Source organism: Dermacentor andersoni, chromosome 1 (assembly GCF_023375885.2).
Source record: "Dermacentor andersoni chromosome 1, qqDerAnde1_hic_scaffold, whole genome shotgun sequence".
NCBI lineage: Eukaryota > Metazoa > Arthropoda > Arachnida > Ixodida > Ixodidae > Dermacentor > Dermacentor andersoni.
In genome coordinates, this window is record NC_092814.1 from 26,136,400 (window position 1) to 26,153,507 (window position 17,108).

General features: G+C 44.9%; 1 protein-coding gene and 1 non-coding gene across 2 annotated transcripts in view; both read right to left on the reverse strand.

Moving 5' to 3' along the window:
* Nucleotides 1-17,108, reverse strand: part of LOC126545229 (neuropeptide F receptor-like) — a 334,942-nt gene that overhangs the window by 268,735 nt on the left and 49,099 nt on the right. The gene's annotated exons all lie outside the window — the stretch shown is intronic.
* Nucleotides 4,075-4,147, reverse strand: TRNAT-CGU (transfer RNA threonine (anticodon CGU)). Its single transcript has one exon. It is a non-coding gene; the product is annotated as a tRNA-Thr (tRNA).

The following is a 17,108-nucleotide window of genomic DNA, read 5'->3' on the forward strand; positions in this document are numbered from 1 at the left end:
TTTGAGGCAAACAAATTTACGTCAAGCTTGAATAAATTGTCTGGTTTAACTGGCAGTGTCATGGTGTCTTTCATACTGAACGCAACGGATAATTCCGGAGCTGCCGGTGGATGTCTGGGCTTTGCTGAAACAACATTTTAAAACTAATGGAGATTATATTTTCACTCCACTGCCATATGATAAGAGTGCTGTATCCACTTACAGGACCAGAAACCATACCGGAAAGCCAGCAGCGATGGCCAAACCTCCTCCCGCACGCGACTCGATCCGAGCACTGAAGGCACATGTTCAGGTCATGCTCACCTAAGCAAGCAACGGCTATTGACCACATGAGCCAGATGCTGTTAGCGGTTATAACCAAGTGCCGGCCCCTAAAAAACAGGACACACTGCGCGCGGAGAAGCGGAAAAGCAGGCCTTGATCAAACAAAGCGAGCCGCTGTATGCTCCATCACGGCCACGCTGAAACGCGAGAGCCAGCGCCAGCACCTGAATTCGAATGCGGCCGAGCTCTTAGGAAAACAGTGCAGTGCTATGAAACTTACAAGGCGTTCTGAAGGTGGCGCAAAGCGAAAATGGCCGACGCACCTCGCAGAATCTTACAGTTTATTTACTTTACAAAACTCATATTCAGAACGGTTTACGAACACAACCTGTATTGCCAGAAGTATAGTGAGTTTATACATGACACCAGGCATGGTGAAAAAAGACTGCACATGACGTGGTTACTTAGTATGGAGCCCTTGTGTTGACTGAGTGCAGCGAGCTCTACCTTCTACAAAACTGCACGGTTTTAGTGAGACAGCGCGTTGGCGAAATCGAAGAGCGACACAACACAAAGGCGTTGTGATGCGTGCCGCGCGAGAGGTGAAAAAAACAAACAAGAAAGTCCAGCACATGAAGCTACAGCGGGCCAGAGATTTTCTTCCGCGGCGAAGCTTAACAGCTTCTGCGAGCTAAGAAAAACGAAACGTGAAGAAAAACTTTGAGGCGAACTACTTGCTCATCGTGAACTTCTTGGTACGAAACTCAGGGCATTCATGCAGCACAGTTTGAAAGAAATATTTTTGCTGTCCAAGGGATCTTGCTACTGCCGTGGAATAAATTCTACATATTTGAGTCGAATTCACGCACTCTGCCGCCACGCGGTGAAGCGCGACCTTCACTAAATCGAAGAGTTCGAAACAAGACACAACACCATGACAATGACACAGATCATCACCTTTGGGCAGCAGACAAGAAAGAAACTGTGCTCTGCGCCATATATACCTCGAACAAAGAAAAATTTGACCATATAAATGGAGAATAGAATGAGACTGACCTACAAGAAGAAAGGCAGCAACTATAGAGCTATGTCGCACGGGCGTTTCGATCGACAATGCAAGTAGTAAGGTCCACCTATAGGGGTGGGCACGAGAGACTGTTCCGAGAACTCCAGAATAGCTTTAGAGAGAACCGCCAACAAGATATTGATTGTGTGTTGGAGTGAAACTTTTTTTATACAAGAGATGTACGAAAAAGGATTGATAGCGTTTTTTTTTTTGGTGGAGCGGGTGGGAAGACCGCGAGTTTCGATGTCAAAATTAAGAAATATGCAATTCCTTAGCCCCGCAATGTTACTGGATGCAACAGCCGTATTGTACGATCATATTTCCTTTGGCTGAATCTTGTTATAAATTACTGAATCCGCTTTCTTCCTAAATGAATATAATGGTAGCAACACACGTGGCATATAGAACACCTCTGATCCTGTAATGGCAGTCGTATTCTTGGTTAATAAGTGAAATAGCTTTTGAGTGTGAGCAATATGACAACAGAAACGGCCATTGAGTTTTACCCAAGGTTACAAAGAAATGTTGCATGGCCAAATTTTTTTGCCGCAGCAGCATTTTTTATCAAGGTCTCCCACTGACTTCCGTTTCACGGAAAGTACGTCTTCGCTAGACATGACGCAATGCAGATCAGCACGCATACATCGATTTAGTGCATACGTGTTAGTGCATACCCCTGCAGATGTGTTTACCACCTCTGTGCTCTACGGAATTACACAACGTAACAACAAAGGCCAGGTAAACAATTTCACTGCAATAAATATGCGACCTCAAGCGCCTTCACTCCTTCGATAAACAAAATTCTTACTCTATTTACCGTTTTCAAGCGATTAGCCTTCGTTTTTTTTTCGCCCGTAATCGAATGAACGCGTTCATCACCGAACGGCCACTTGCTCCTTGAGACGCACGTGCTGTAGTGCGAAAGTGTGTCTGAATTTTTAGGTGCTGTTGTCGGTGGTAGCGGCGTATCGCGTTTCTCAGCCGCTAAATATATTTTGTCTCATTGCACGTGGTTCACATATGTACTTGTCTTTCATGGGTTATAGAAATTTCGATGCTTTATATTTGCAAGCTTATTTGTGCCTGCTTTCTCTGTTCCTGTGGCACTAGGCGGCCGCAGCGTCTGCGGTAACCTAGCCTGGTTCAGAAATCAAAAGCTTCCAAATTTTTCCCTTCTCTTTTATTTTAGCCCTTTGACCTGCTCGGCCCTAACGCGCACCAGCCTATTCTCTCCCACCGTGGGTAGTGGAGAGTGATCTACGCGCACACATAAACGCCGCCATGGAAAGCAGTTGCTGCCCTTAAGAAGACAAGTATTTTTGCCGAGGCGTTGGCTCCAGCTAAATTCCTTGTTCGACCCCTCTTTATCATGCATAGTGTAGGCAGTAAGTAAGGCAGAAAAGCAGATCTGCTTTTCATGGCATATTTTAACACTTTTCCAAATAAGAACGCGGCACAAAATAATAAAACCAAGGAAGCGACGCAGATCTCGCTCTAGCCATATTCAGGGCCGCGTGAAGCACTGAAAGTTCAAAAATGTAGGCTTCGGCACGCCAACGCATCGAGAATGTCCCGCATTGAGAAGCACATAAAATTCCTGGCTCCGGGGCAGGAAAGAGTCCTTCACTGCTATCTGAATAGGCTTTACATATGTCTTTATCCCACGCTTATATTCAACATAGGTTTATTTGACCGCGGCATGCGAACGACGGACAAAATAGACATGGGTATTGCGGTGAAACCGGGTGGCAAATACATGGCATCAGGAGCCAGAAAGGACAACAGCGCACCATTATCCCACGTGCTCTGCGATAATCTTCTCAGTGGACCTACCTATTATTTGTGGTCGCGGAGGAAACATGACTCATCGGTGGTAGTGTTAAAACAAGCGGGGTTAGCCTGGCGTGCTTAGATGATAATCCACCTCAGCATCTCTGCCATCGGAAAAATAGGGCCTCCCCAAACGTTTATCAAATTAGTGCATCGGAGGAAGGCAATCGGCAGGCATAGAACCTTATTGCTGCTTGCATCATACATGCGGTATACCGGGTGACGTGGAACACTTCGCCGGTATGTGCCCGCCGTTCCACACGGAAAGAAAAAAAAAAACTATTTGCGAGCCTATACAGAGGAGAGGCCTTCTGGACACATCATGAGAAGCCAACAAAAAAAAAAAAAAAAGACGCCAAAGGAAACAAAGGGGAAATTACTTGTACTTACGAATTCAATTAAAGAAATGATAAATTAATGGCAATGAATGTGGATGAAAAAACAACTTGCCGCAGGTGGGGAACGATCCCACATCTTCGCATTACGTGTGCGATGCTCTAACCAATTGAGCTACCGCCGGCGTGGTTTGTCCGTCCACTTTCTTGGGTATTTATGCGTTACTACTACAACGAACCTTGGGTGTGTTAGCCCACGCCACCACTCACAAGCCTTGGCGGCGGATGTGGAACATCCTTTCTGCCGCAGGCGTCACGAGTACGTGATCTTTCTGGGTGAAGGCAACTGGTCAATAAACCTGCGCATGCTACCTGAAGGTATCAATGTTGGCGGATTCGAGACCCTCGTTATGTAAGAACGAGAAGAAAGGGGGTTAACCGAGGGGCCCGATTTTTATAAATATGTCATGAGAAGCCAACAAAGACACCAAGGAAAACATAGGGGGAATTACTTGTACTTACTAATTGAACTAAAGAAATGATAAATTAATGGCAACGAAATTAGATTAAAAAACAACTTGCCGCAGGTGGGGAACGATCCCACATCTTCGCATTACGCGTGCGATGCTCTAACCAATTGAGCTACCGCGGCGCAGCTTTCCCTTCCACCTTCTTGGGCATTTGTGTGTTACTACTAGAACTAACCTTGGCAGTGTTAGTCAGTGATCAGTCGTTCGATCAGTCAGTGTTAGCCGCGATCAGTTCAGCGCCCTTGAGTTGAGCAGCGCAAAGTCATAACCACTAAGATATCATGGTGGTTGCAAAGCTAAAATTTGAGATATGTGGTTGGTAGCGCAACCCTGAACTCTTTAGATGTCTCATACTTGGTGTAAGCTCTGAATTCGCTTTGCTTGCGCCTGTACGAGGAGTTCTATATTTAATAATTAAATATGGGGTTTTACGTGCCAAAACCATGATCTGATTGTGAAGCACGCCGTAGTGTCGGACTCCGAAAATTTGGACCACCTGGAGTTCCTTAACGTGCACCTAAATCTAAGTACACGGGTGTTTTCGCATTTCGCCCCCGTCGAAATGCGGCCGCCGTGGCCGGGATTCGATCCCACGACCTCGTGCTCAGCAGCCCGAAACCGTAGCCACTAAGCAACCACGGCGGGTAATCTATCTTTATGATCACACGTGACATCTAAGGGGCAAGTGCTAAGGATTGTGTCTCGATTCCATGAAGCATACAGGCCAGAAAGAATTGGTGAGGTGCTTACGATAGCATTTCAGATGACTGTAGTTTTTCATATACAGTGTACAAGATCTTTCGCATGGTCTTCGAAAATGCAAACCGGAACCATTTTGAAGAATACCCTTTGCAGCGAAGTATCGAAAGAATAGAATACCGACCGGCTAGAAAGGGCGAATTGCGTATAAGTGGTCGACATGTTAATTGTAAGCTTCATAAGGAAGGTATACCTTACTTGTAAAGCCTATTATTATTATTATTATTATTATTATTGTTAGTAATGGAAACACAGGCACATGAAGGAAACAGTGAGGGAGCAAGCTGAGAACTGCCACCGACAGGGGCACAGCGCCTGCCTTCTCTTTCGGCCTACTAACTTGGATAAACTACACCAACGTTAGTGCAACCCCAACTGGCATTCGGTGAATTTTTTTTCCGGACTCAGGCGCCACTGGAAGCCTGAAAAATGCAGTGGCCTGTGCAAAGATTCGAAATAAAGGTACCGAATACAAGAAACCGGTAGCTTACCTCTGTACCACGCTACCACTCGATAGAAGGCTTCTTTGAGATACTGGCAGGAGAAAAACGGTAGGAGATCGAATATGGATTATTGGTTGATCTGATAAAATATGGCGGGGATATTGCACTCGAAGAACTTGTGGCCCCTCATATGAGCGTAATACCTCATGCTTTCAAATGTACAAGGTACTTGGAAGAATCGCGGCATGATAGTAATCCAAAGCAAGAGAGAAGTTAAAGAATTGAAGATTTATAAACCCGTTAGCTTCGTTTTGGTATAATACAAAATATTCGATAAAGTAATTTTCAACAGGTACAGGGCTAAAATTTACTTTAGTGAATGTATTAGGCAGGCTGGCTTTGGAAAGAGTTATTTAACCATGGATCACGTCCATTTCATCAATCATCAGAGGGCGCGGCACTTGTGAAGCTGGCAGGATGGCTAAACCACCACTCCTACCTTTGAAGTTTGGTGTTCAAATTTATGCAGTTTGTTGCAAAAGCGACAACAGAGTCTTGATTGTCGTGCCGTACCCTCGGATGTGTTGGTCTATTGTGGTGGACTGTTGGTCGACGTTATTGCTATTAATACCAGAGGAAAACCCGGGCCCGAACACTGCTGAATTGTTACAACAAATCTTGGATAATGAGAAAGAATCTGATGACCAGATAGATGAACACCATTAGAAAAGAAGTCGCTGAACGTAATATGAAGACTGAAAGAAGGGACAGACATCTCATGGCCGTGCAGGAAATGTGAAATAAAATTAAGAGACTAGAAAATATAGCTCAACAAGCTGAGCGAGTAGCGGATTATGAAAACAGAAGCAAGCAGAAGAAATAAGCTACTAGTTTTCGGCGTTCCCGAGGCCAGAACTGAGACAGAAACAGATTTACGCAAAGCCGTCGTAGATGACATTCTCAAAAGGATGTTGGGGGTAGAAACTAAATTGGTAGAAAGAATTCATCGCATTGGTAAACAAAGGCAAGGCCGGGTAAGACCAGTAATTATAAAGTTCATGGATTATCGCGAAAAAGAAAAAGTTATGCGCAATTGTAAGAAACTAAAGGGCACTTCTTTCAGTATCAGTAGTGACTACTCAAAAGAGACAGCTGATCTGAGAAAGAAATTGTGGGAGTGTACTGCGCCGGACCGAGCTAAGGGTCTCACTGGTGTATGATAAACTAAAAATAAGTGGACGCATGTATGTTTGGGATCATAAGCAAAATGAACGGCGTGTTGATAAAAGCCAGAGTGACAAGATATACAAAGACGAAACGACTGCAACAGCAAGTGCGCATGACCAGCATGAATCCTTTGACTCGGACACTTCTGCCAGCAGTTAAAGAAAACCGCCCCACTCATAGCTGCCAATTCTTGTGCAAAATTTCCGTATATATCTTCTACTGGGGCATGGTCCCCATGTAATATTACTTACAGAAGCATAGCTGCGTGAGGGAATACGCAGTGATTGTATTGTTCCTTCCGGGTACAAATTCTTTAGGTGGGACAGAGATTCGCGAGATGGTCGTGCTGCCATCATAGTTAAAAATTCCCCTCCAAGATTTTACGATTGAACGCAATGTTCCCGAAAGTGTATGGTGTAAGCTCCATTCGAAAACCGAGTGTGCTTCATTGGAGTAGTATACAGACCACCTGCGTCTTTTCCAGAGTTTCTGGATTCGCTAATCGAATTCTTGGGTGACCATGTTAACAGGAGCACGAGGCTGATAATGCCTGAAGACTTTAATTTGCCACACATTAACTGGCAAAGTTTATTGCCCGGTGAGACAGAAACAATTAGCTCAGAAAAACTCTTGGAAATAAAATTTTGCCATGGCTATGAACAAATTGTGCAAGAACCAACTAGGGCTACAAAAAAGCAGAAGTCATTGTTGGACCTCGTGTTCTTATCGCACAACATACGGTAATACACTATGCATTAGATATCTTGGAGGGCATACCAGACCACAAAATGTTGTCTTTAAACATACAGACCAGGGTGCGCAGTGTAGAGAGACCGTTCTTTGCGGCAAAAGTAAAAGACTTTAAAAATGCGGACGACACCTCCATCATCGATTTTTTAGAATTACAGTTTAATGACTTCGAGCAGGCACTAAAGTGCGAGTCTGTGGAGAATTAACTGTGGCAAAGATTTAAAAGTAGCATCATAACTTGCGTTGAGCGCTTCGTTTCTACTCGTATTAAGAAAACCCGCAAACGCAATTCCTGGATAACACGCAGCATTATCCATATGAAACGGAAAATTAAAAGATTACGAAAACGGAAAGTAAGAGCAATGGAAGTTGCAGCTATAAACAAGAGATGAAAGAAGCTCATGTGAATTCGAAAAAAAAAGTTCTTTGATCGCACGCTTGCCAAGTTTCTATAAAGTTCACCATACAAATTCTGGCGTTATTTCAGTGAAAGAACGGAAAAAATTGAACAGATAGAACACGAGGGAAAATTCCTCACACGAGTTGAAGACTTACCTAAAACTTTCATTCGGTTCTTTCAGTCTGTTTATACAATAGACAAAGGTGACAAGATAGGCGAATACATCAACGGCGATATGAGGACCGCAATGGAACCAGTTATTATCAGCAGTGAAGGTGTTTTACAATTTCTGCTTGAATTAGACGCGAAGAAGGGAAGCGGACCCGATGGTCCACCAATTGAAGTTTCGAAACAATGCGCCGAATGTGTTTCCTTTTACTTATAGATAATATCTGCAGGTCATTTGGAACGCACTCACGTCCACAAGACTAGCGCAATTCAGTAGTAATCCCCGTTTTTAAACATGGCAACCGCACGCAAGCAAACAAGTATTGACCCATGTCCTTGAGGTCAGTTTGCTGCAAGGTCCTAGAACACGGTATTAAACATGTTATTAGTTTTTCTTTACGCTAATGAGTTACTTTCCACAAACCAGCATGGATTTACGAACAGTCTATGTACGGTGACACAATTAACAGGAACACTCCATTATTTCTACTTGAAGCTGGAGGCACACCTGCAAACAGACTTAATAAATGTTGATTTTAGGACAGCTTTCGATAAGGTTTATCACCGTAAATTTATTTTTAAGCTTGATTTAATAGGAATAGCTAAAGAAGTAATAAAATGAATAGAGGCCCATTTATCTATGCGTAAACAGCCTGTAAGGATTGCGAATTGCACTTCAAGTCCATTTCGTGTGCACTCGGGGGATCCCCACGGTTCCGTTTAGGACCAATACTGTTTTTGTTGTTTGTTAATGATATCAGTGCACTAGGTGAACGGCCTGTTAAAGTGAAGCTTTTTGCCGATGATTGTTTGATTTATTCCCCAATAGCTTGCGAAGGTGACCAAGGTAATCTGAACAGACGCTTACAGGCATTAGATGAGTGGTGTTTAAAATGGGATATGAAAATAAACTATAGCAAAACAATATTTACGCATATTCGCTCAAGTAGGAGCGAACATTCCTTCGTGTACCACATCGGAAACGGTCCTTTGAATAATGCAGCCTGTTTCAAATACTTAGGAGTCAGTATTATGCACACATTGCGATCACACTCACACATTGATAATATGTGTACCAAGGTAAACCAAAAACTATACTTTAAAAAAAGCTGGAATGTGTTATATGGGATGTGAAATTAACAGCCTACAAAACTTTTGTACGACTAGTCTTGGAGTACGCTTGTGTTGCATGGTCCCCTCATCAAAAAATCCTGAAGGCAAAAATAGAAAGAATACAAAGACTGGCAGTGCGTTTCATATGCGGTAAATGCCGACGTACGGAGTCCGTTACAGCCTTGTTAAAATCGTGTGAACTAGAGTCTCTGAAGGAACGCAGACGTAAACATAGACTAAACATAGGCTAGTGTGCTTGGCAGAGGAATTTGCAGATGCATTTGTAAGTGCAAGTTCAGGAATTCATCCCTGCGCTCTGCCTGCAACATCTACGTCTGTGATGGACGCCCCGTTTACACTTCGAGAGCTACAGGCAGCACTCAGCAGCCTGCGGCGTCGATGTGCACCAGGTCCTGACGGCATCACCAACCAGATGATGCAGAACCTACCACTGGAACACCGGAAGATGCTCCTAAGCTATCTCAATCGAGTGCGGGAGACTGGCGACGTTCCTCCTTCATGGAAGGTGGCTTGTGTTGTCCCAGTGCTGAAGCCCGGCAAAGAAATGACAGACTTGGCCTCGTATCGTCCTGTATCACTGACGTCGTGCGTAGCTAAGCTCATGGAGAAGCTGGCAAGTAAGCGTTTATCTTGGTGGCTCGAAAATAGAAGGGCTCTGCCAACATGCATGACTGGATTCCGAACAGGTTTAAGCGCGCAAGATAGCGTCTTGGACTTGATAAGCCATATTGAACATCATAGAGCTTTCGGTCTTTCAACACTAGTTATTTTCCTAGACGTATCAAAGGCTTATGATAGCGGTCCTTCAGAGCTCAATACTAAATAGTTTGCAGGCCATGGGCGTACAGGGCTATCTTCTGCGATTCATTCACTCATTTATCAGTGATCGTAAAATTCAAGTGCGGTTAGGAAGTACCACAAGCACCGAAAGGGCGGTATCGCGAGGTGTACCTCAAGGAAGTGTTCTTTCCCCAACGCTCTTTAACGTTGTAGTGGCTGGTCGTCCCGCTGAAGTGCAGAAACATTGCAGGCATGTCCACATGTCGATATACGCGGACGACATTTGTCTTTGGTTAACCGGACATCAACACAAGCGTTCAGCTCTGACAGCTCGACAGGCATCACTTTCAGTTCAAAATTACCTTCAAGGTGTTGGGTTGACCGTCTCGGTGGAAAAATCTGGCTTCATCATGTTTCCAGGTAGAGGAAGACGGTATGCGCAGCTGAAGATAGACCTTGATCAATCTTGCCTTCGACAATTGAAACACAAGCGCTTTTTGGGCGTCATTATTGACTACCGCCTACAGTGGCGACGAGCTGTGGCGGACAGCCTCGCCCATAGAGCGCTGTCCGGGAATCCATTGAGAAGAGTGCCTCAAGAAGGCAACAGACTCTTCAGAGAAGCGGTGTTGTGCCACTTCAGTTCTTTGTGGAGCTCACCTCACAAGCCATGTGTGATCAAGGGTCTCGAAAAAAACCAAGCCACCTTACTGCTCCGCATTCGAACGGGCTCTGCTCGTACCCCTGCATGGATGTATAAGACTGGCCTGGCGTTATCACCATTATGTTCAACGTGTGGTGTGTGCGGTGACATAGAACATTACCTAATGTGCTGTACTGTGTATAACGCGGAAAGGAGGGTGTTATTCGTGTCCCTCAAGAAGACAGGAGTTCCTCACAGTTCTCTTCAGGACATTGTTTTCCCGCGCGGGAACCGGTTGTGTAGGAAGGAGGTCTGTCGCCTCCTTTTAAATTACCTACAGGACACGGAGTTGGCCTCCACCTGGTGAACTGAGGAGTGACCATTTGTAATTGTGAGGTCTGTGTCTGATCATGTGATTTATTTATTTTAAGTGTCGCTACGGTGGAGCAATTGCCGGCAGCAATTGCAAGGCTAATCCCACCAGTAGCCTACAACAACTCAACTCAACTCAACTCAAAAATTATGAGCGGGCGAACAAAAATAAACAAGGATTTATATCTACAGCCTCCAGGAAGGAGATGCGAACTTCTAAACAATAGCAACGCTATCCAATCTTATTTAACACGTCCTGATGCTTTCCGTTTCTCCTTTTTTCCTGACACGATTGAAATATGAAACAGATTGCCTAATACAGTTGTAAGCAAAGAGGGGTCTGCCGATTTTGAAAATGCGTTAAATACTTTCTTTTGCAGTGATGTACACTAAATTTTGTTAAGAGCACTTATTTATTTGTTGACTTTTCTTTGTATAACCACTATTCTTTGGTCCTTGTTTTTTGTTAACAACTAACAGCGTCCGTGAATTTGTATGTTACATAGAATGAAAATTATGTATCATGCATTCTTGACACATCACCCTCCCTGTAATGACCCAACAACGGGGTTGACTGTATCAAATAAATAAATAAATAAATAAATAAATAAATAAATAAATAAATAAATAAATAAATCTAGATAAACGAAAAATAGATGCACTATTACCGAACTCTTTTTATGACCTTCATAGATAGCGAAAAGGCCTTCGATTCAGCAGAAATACAAAGAGTGATGGAGGCCTGCTACAGTCAAGTCAGAGAAGAAACATGCTTGGATGTCTTGGGAAATATCTACAACGATCGGACAGCTAACGTGATTCCTTTTAAAAGTGCGAAAATATTGACTCAGAAGGGTTTCACGTATGGAGTTCCAATCTATCCAATGCTATTTACTGGATGCTTGGAAGAAGTGTTCAAGCTGCTTTGTTGGGAAGGATATAGGTGCGACGGTCAATCGGCAATGGCTAAGGAACCTGCGGTTTTCAGGCGAAATTGGCCGATTCAGCAACACTAGAGACAGCCTGCAACAAATTATTGATGATTTTCACGGACAGTCTGGGAGTAGATTTCAGGACCATTATGCAGAATTGAGGTTCAATAGCTCGGCAAGAGAAGAAGAATTTGTGATTGGTAGGCCAGTTGATTTGAATGTGATTTGTATACCTAGACCACCGTCACAGAATACCTAAATCATGAGACGGAAATTTCCAGAAGCAACCCCAGCAATTCCGGACATCGCCTGTAGTTCACAGCCTGTACACCACGCGGCGTACGGACCTTCAAGATTCCAAATTCGCGCGATGACACACATAGTGTACTGGACGAAAACAGAATACACATAGTAAAAAAAAACAGGGCCACGCCAACAGCCTTTACCGCCGAGCGCGAATCAGGAATGGCTTATCTGATTACCGCCGCTCGTATAGACGAGCGGCCGGCTGATCGACTGTGAATAAGCAGTTTTGTTGCAATTGATAGGCGTACAAAGAGGTTCAGTAGCTCTTCGAGAATACGGGCGCAGAATCTCAAAAAAGGTCGTGGGTTGAAACCCGGCTGTCCACAGTCTACCGGACTATCGAGCAAGCCCAAACTGATCGGCATCTCATCTCACTCTGGGTCGCTCAGCATAAATTAAAAAAAGAAATAGGAGCAAAGACAAGCTAGGTAAACAACATTGCCGGTGTATAGTGTAAGAGCTGGGGCCGGGCATGTAAAAAGGGGTATCTGGCCCATGTCGTCGTGCGACTAATCCACACTGAGGACGTTGTTGAAGGGAGGAACTCGTTCTCATCGATAACAAGGAGTACTGGGTTTACTTACAATATCTACATGAAGAGCGGAGAACGTTACATTTTATTAGCCTAGCATGAGTGAAACGATGCACTGAGGTTCCGAAAGCGGCTGCTCAGTGTCTTCCCTAGATCCCTAGGCCAGGGAAACTGCCGTCTAACCCTTGTACAATCGGCGCGTCCAAAGTTGTCGAAGGACCCGCCTTTGAGGGCGAGGGTTCACACACTCACTCCCGCACCTTTGTTTCAGTGCACACACCGAAAGGAGCGGGGCCTCGTAGACAGGGGTTGTCACGCTTGACTCAAGCTGGCACGTCTTGGTTGCTGAGATGACCCGGCCTGTCAAACGACCGTGACGATTACCGGGGCCCGCGAGAAAACGCCTTAGAACACCTCTTTTCCAGTAATTTTGTTGCTCCCATTGGTCGGTGAAGGTGACCGTGAACCAAACAACAACACTCCGTGCTCCAAACGTGTCTTGCCTTGGTGGTGCTGCCAGTCTGGGCGAGGGGTGCACATTGTTGGCTTCACGAAGCGATTCGTCGTAGCGCGCTGGACGAGGCCAGAAGGTCGATACCCCAGCTGGCCGATCGTAACAATAGATGAAATCACCGCAGAGGCCCGAGAACATGCGGACAAGCTGGCCACAGAAAACTGGCTTGACCTCTGTGAGGCTGCCGGCAACAATTTGTACATAAGTTGAGCATTGTCCTCGTCCGATCTCTGCTCTTCCAACTTAAGCGTGCTAACCACCTTGAAGCACTCCTACTTCGACATGGCAATGTGGCAGTCTGGGCACGTTGTTATTCCGCTTTTAAGAACTGGTGCTAGAGTTCCCTTGTTTCACAAGTGAAGAATTGTTGGCCAGAACAGAAATCAGCCTACAAGAGATATTATAGAAGCAGAATAAATAGAAAAGATAGGTGAATTGTGCGTAAGCATGGCGTCTATCACGCTGACTGGGTGTGCCATCCTCCCTCGCATAGAACTGTTAACTCGTGGTGACTTGGAGTTCTGCGCACTAATGCGGTCAGGTTACAGTGGTGTAGAAATAGTAGCAGCGGGATCAAAAAGAAATCGTTGGAAGTTGCGCCTATGTGTCTGTATGTGTGCCTTTTTTCATGCGTGTTTTCCGTGCACTTCAGCCAGTTCGACAAGGCATCGATCCTTACCAGCTCGCTGAGGAGATCGCCCATAATTTATTTCCCACAGCCACCATTCAACCAAACACCCCTTCGATGTCTCCACTATTACTCGATGATTCCTTGCCATCTCTGCTCGATTGTTTTCAATATCGGAGAACTACAAGCAGCAATCGCCACTTGCAAGTTATATACGGCGCCGGGATCCAAACAGAATCACGAACTAGATGCTCAGGAAATGTAAGCCGACCGCGGTTACGTTTGCCGCTCGGCACTGTCAACGAAACCTAGAAAATGGACTTATTTTCGGCTTCCAAGGACGCTACCGCTTTGCCTTTTCTTCAACCAAGAAATTGCCAACCTCCGTCTCATATCGCTCACTTCGTGCCCTGGCAAAATCATGGGACGGATGGCTCTCAACCGTTAATTGGGGTTAAAAGACATCTGACAACCAATTAACACCCGAGTACTTGGGTTCCACAAGCACACACACACGCAGGATGCTATACTGGCCATCCAAGATATCTACAACGACCATAGCAGGGCACAACTTCGCATCATTGTTGGTTAGGACATTTAAGGTGTCTTCAACAACGTCTCGCATTTCAAGAACGCCTCGCACACAACGTCTCAACAATGTCTCCTACCTTTTTTTTACACATGGCTTTACATATTGTATCACACATTGCTCTCAAATGTACCACTAATGTGTGAGTAGGACTTTTGCAATACCGTCGTAGACATTGTAACAAATTCTCCTATAAACTAATATATTAAATTAGTTTGCTTTAGGAGTACTATTAGATTGTAGCATACAGAATTTGGATATCGTTTTTTTCGTTGCTAAGTTACAGAGATGTAGTCTCCATATTTTCATTGTCTTTAATGTTACGATTTTTAACAAATTGTATAAAAAGATCGCCGGTCTAAATAAAGAATTACCTACCAACAGTCACTAAATTCCATCTTTTACGTTTAAACGCTATACACATTATGAAGTTTCGCTCAATGATTGCTGAGAAAAACAATTTATTCATTCCCATGTATTTAGATAGGAGTGAGCCAAAGCTGCGTTTTAATCACTATTGTAGTAGTAGGTAGGAGTGCCTTAATCGCAACGCTTGAAACGAAATGGCGGACCTTTGCACAACTATTCCAAACACACACAGATGCACTACTCAGAAGGACTTCGCTGCGAAACTTGGTGCCTCCCATGGAAATTCGAGTGGCATCGGAGATTGTGCAAACACCCCTTGAGGGGGACTTTTGTCGGTCAACATGCGTCCCGTAATAAGCTCATGCATGCTTTTCGGGATTGGCGCCATCCAGTACGGTACAGAATCAGTCGTTTCACGCCTGAGTGCGTAACTTTATGTTAAAGTATCTGGATATTGACACGTCTACTACGTCTTTATGTTTCTTAGATGACTGCTTTTCAACGGCTATCGGATGCTAAACGTTATCGCTCATCGCAAGACGCGCCTGCATGATTTAGAACTTACGCGAAAACTATTGTTGATTCGACCTGGGGCGCTATTCTGGACATTCCGCCATTTTCTTCGATGCATGACGTAGGCGCGACGCAAACAAAATGGCGCTGGTGGCCCAGTTTTGCTTACGTAACGTGACGCCAACTTGACGTTTCGCCTAAGAAACTGAAATGAAGGCACTGAATGAAACGTTATCAGTAAAGCAAAACAGTTTTCCTCCGCAGTAAAAATAAAGCAGCTATCTCAAAGCATATGATGATTCCGTCGAAAACGCTTCTCGCTTCCGTCGTCTGCTGCGTACAAGCCGTCGTCTGCTTCAATAGCTAGGCAGCGTGTCTCCGGAAAATGGAATGAGTCATCGCATGTTGGCGCCAACGCGCTTGTTTTCTTGCTTGAGACAACATACGCGACCTACCAGTGGTGATGCGCGCACGTTCGGCCACGTTATCGCTATTTCGTGAAACGCAAGTGTGACTCAGCCCGACTCGGCTGGCTGAGAAACGGCCGAGTATCACCGATAGCGTTGCGCGCGCCAGAGATATCCACTAGCGCGACGCAAGCGCCGGCGCTGCCATCTCTTGTTCATTTCGCTGGTGCGGGAGGAAACTTCAAGGCACCGCCTTGCGTACATTTCTTTTTATAAATTAGAAAGAGGCCGTTGTCATAACTTTTGATTGTGCGAAAAGGCATTAATCTTGATTACAATACAAATGCAGCAGTGAAAGGTGGACAACATTTCCGAAAGTTTGCTATGTTCAACCAATCTTATTTCGTATAAACTCTTTCTTTTAAAAAATGATGGCCCCAAACACAAATGCCAACACTACCCGAGAGCGATGCAAATACTATGAACACGCGTTATGAACAAAATATTTTCGTGGCGCCAAACGGCGGGGAAAATGTGGCGATACGCATTCCTCTCGGCTGTCATTGCATATGGCTGCTCATTAGCATAATTCGCGCGGCTCGTCGCAGCAAAAATTATGGCGGAAAATCTCCGCAATGGCGGCCCAGCGCAACGTCACGCATCGTCAAAATGACGTTTACGAAACAGCCCTTCCTGTGACGCTCCTCACGAGATATTCCTTCAGCCAATCAGCAAGCTGGCATGGCGCATATCTTGGATCGCCAGCACATATTCGCGCAATTGCAGATGCATTGCACTGGCTTCTGCACGCTACCGCTCACATTCTTTTTGAAGCGCTAACATCACAATATATCTGCCAAGGACCAAAAAATGTATTAGTCCATAAAATTTGCAGCTCCACGTCACGTTTCGTCATCTTGATGAAAACGCAAAATGACATTTCGCAAAACTTCCGTTTCCCGGCACAAATTTCAAGGCACGTGAGCTCGCCACAGCCAATCAGAGAGTCAACATGGCGGATAATGGCGGCCGTGCAGCCGCCATGCGTGTCGAGAATAGCACCCCTGCTGTGTATTCCCTCGCCGAACCAAGTATTATCAGATTGCATGCGTGACATGCATTGCGTAGCAGTGTTTGAAAACCATGCGGGCACCAGCGATTACACTAGAACCTGCGACGAGTGATATATAAAAGCCGACGCGCTTGACCCGCTAATGAAATTTTCAACGATCGCCGACTATGTTCGCCACTATTGTTGTTCTTTGAGTGTAGCCTGTTTTTGTGGGCACAAGTTCGCCCAATAAAAAGATGGTTTCGGCATTCACCGTTTTGTTGTTGTTTTCTGCAGCGTCAGTACTACGTGCAATATTGAGCGCGGGAACTCGAGCTGGAATCCCGCAGCCACCGTCAACTTAAAGGGTATCGTTAGCTCGGGCCCAACTTCGACGCAGCCTATTCAAATACATCTAAAACGTAGAAAAGCCTTTCCAAGATAGCCCCTGGACCGGCTGTGATAAAATTTGTTCCATTTGAGAATGTTAAATTCGAGTGAGTGTCGGAAGCGTAATTTCGATTTAGGGCCTGAATTTTGTTAATAACATTTCAAAAATTCGAAAC